At 45.8% G+C, this 2952-nt stretch overlaps 1 pseudogene; it reads right to left on the reverse strand.

The window, feature by feature from the left end:
• Positions 1 to 1478: 1478 nt before the first annotated feature.
• Positions 1479 to 2585, reverse strand: LOC137444671 (uncharacterized; annotated as a pseudogene).
• Between the last annotated feature and the right edge of the window lie 367 nt (positions 2586 to 2952).

Genomic DNA, 2952 nt, shown 5'->3' on the forward strand with positions numbered 1-2952 from the left:
TAGAGGGTAAAGGGAAAGAAACCTATCTTGCAGACTTGCAAGGATGCTGTCTGGTTAATTGGAGACATCACGGCTGAGAAGGAGCTGTCTTAAAGATAAACATTCAGAACTGGGAATTTGTTTTCTTCAGATAAGAAGCCTGCACAACTGGGCATGCGTGAAAGTGGATGCTCTGACCCTTACCACACTGAATGTAGGGAGAAGGGATTTGACCATCTATTCTAAGACTAATTATCATATGCCTGCCTTCTATTTAGCATAAGTTTGATTATGTAGATGATGTAACTATATAAGATGAAGAAAACTATTGTAAGGTTGCTTTTTGGGTGAAGTTTTGTACCCTCACATGCCCAACCGGTTGCTTTGCTTGCTTTTATTGCTTTTATTGCCTTTTTACGATCTTTTAGTGCCAATAAATCTGTTACCAAAAACTTTTACCTGGAGTCATCTATAACAGCATTCATCTTTGTGATCCTTTAGAGGAGGGGTAAGCTACTGGAACATTGGGGGAAAAAAAAAGATCAGAAAGCAGTTCTTTAAAGAGAGAAAAAAAAAAAAAACAAACCAGCAGCTGGAAGATTTATAAATCAGATTAACAGCAGCCCCCACAGAAACAAATCAAACCATTTGTCAGAATCAGGAAGATAACAAGGAGATGAGATGAAGTTGGTGGTAGACTTGTTAAACGGAAAGCATGCCAGAGAAATACATTTTATTTCTACAGCAGGTAACAAACCACCTGGAAGTGAGAAACAATAGACACATCAATCTCAAAGTAAGGCTTTCAATACTGTTTCACTCACCAGTTTCAGAACCAAACTAGGGGAAAGTCCTGTTAAAACTTATTCTGTGTGATAGGTAAGCAGATGGTGACAGAGCGGCTGTCGTCAAAAAGTGATCTCCCATGGTACAATCCCAATTCATAAGGACATACTGATGGGTGCTGCAGAGCCTATCCCAGGCCTCCTACTGTTATCAATATTTTCATTCATTATGAAGGTGATGGAATGAGAGAGAGGAGCCTGGAGAAGAGGAGGTTCAGGGAAGACCTTATTGCTCTCTACAACTACCTGAAAGGAGGTCATAGACAGGTGGGGGTTGGTCTCTTCTCCCAGGCAACCAGCACCAGAACAAGAGGACCAGGGAAAGTTTAGCCCCAAGGTGAGGAGAAAGTTCTTCACAGAAAGAGTAATTGGCCAGTGGAATATGCTGCTCAGGCAGGTGGTGAAGTCACCATTCCTGGAGGTGTTAAAAAAAGGTTTGGATTTGGCACTTGGAGCCATGATTTAGATGTTATGAAGTGTTAGGTATTAGGTAATAGGTTGGACTTGATCTCTGAGGTCTTTTCCAACCTAGCTGATTTTATGATTCTATGAATGGAGTGTCTGCCATAAAATTTTCAGGTGAGAGGAAGACTGGAAGGACTACATACAGAATTCAAAACAACTTTAGGAAATAGTAAAACTTCTCTCTGACATTCAGCTAAGAGATGTATGCTGTTCCTTGCCCTTTAAAGAAATAACATCAAGTTCATCTGAGGGTTCTGGTCTACCATCTGAAGATGGGATGTGTAAAATGCAAGTACTCTGTTAGAAGGGTTTAACAGGAGGACAGTCTGCAAAGTCTATCCCATAATCCTTCCTCTCAGTGCCTTGCTCAGCATTGATAAGGTGCCAGCTAGAGCACTATGTCCGCATTTGTGTCATATGGGTACCAACTGAAGAAGGTCATAGGAAAGACAGAATGACCAAGAGTCCAGGAAAAACACTCTATATTTTGGGGTTTTTCCTGTTTGAAGAAGAGCCTGTTCTGCTGTAGACAGATGTGGAGGTAAAGATTTAAATCACAGCAAGGCAAATTCACGTTGAATGTTAAAAAGCTCTCCAATGGGAAATAAAAATACCGACATAGACCGACAGGGGAACTGCAGTCTCCATCACTGGATGTATCACAGTATCACAGTATCACTTAGGTTGGAAAGGACCTCGAGGATCATCGAGTCCAACCTGACACCGCAGACCCCATGACTAGACCATGGCACCAAGTGCCACGTCCAATCTCCCCTTGAATGCCTCCAGGGCCGATGACTCAACCACCTCCCTGGGCAACCCATTCCAATGCCGAATGACTCGCTCGGTGAAGAACTTCCTCCTCACCTCGAGTCTGAACCTCCCCTGGCGCAGCTTGAGACTGTGTCCCCTTGTTCTGGTGCTGGTTGCCTGGGAGAAGAGGCCAACTCCCTCCTGGCTACAACCACCCTTCAGGTAGTTGTAGAGGGCAATAAGGTCACCCCTGAGCCTCCTCTTCTCCAGGCTAAACAATCCCAGCTCCCTCAGCCTCTCCTCATAGGGCTTGTGTTCAAGGCCTCTCACCAGCCTTGTTGCCCTTCTCTGGACACGTTCAAGTGTCTCAATGTCCTTCTTAAACTGAGGAGCCCAGAACTGGACACAGTACTCAAGGTGCGGCCTAACCAGAGCAGAGTACAGGGGCACTATGACCTCCCTGCTCCTGCTGGCCACACTATTCCTAATGCAGGCCAGAATGCTATTGGCCCTCCTGGCCACCTGAGCACACTGCTGGCTCATATTCAGGTGGCTGTCGATCAGCACACCCAGGTCTCTCTCTGTCTGGGAGCTCTCCAGCCACTCCGACCCCAGCCTATAGCTCTGCATGGGATTGCCATAGCCAAAGTGCAGCACTCGGCACTTGGACTTGTTGAAAGCCATCCCATTGGACTCTGCCCATCTTTCCAGTCGGTCGAGGTCCCTCTGCAGAGCCTTTCTACCCTCTAATTGACTAACATCTGCCCCTAACTTTGTGTCATCTGCAAACTTGCTGATGACTGACTCTACCCCTTCATCCAGATCATCAACGAATATGTTGAAGAGGACAGGGCCCAGCACTGATCCCTGGGGGACACCACTGGTGACTGGCCTCCAGCTGGATGCAGCA

Source organism: Melanerpes formicivorus, unplaced genomic scaffold (assembly GCF_026170545.1).
Source record: "Melanerpes formicivorus ecotype bairdi unplaced genomic scaffold, bMelFor1.0.p_v2 SCAF_12, whole genome shotgun sequence".
Classification (NCBI taxonomy): Eukaryota; Metazoa; Chordata; class Aves; order Piciformes; family Picidae; genus Melanerpes; species Melanerpes formicivorus.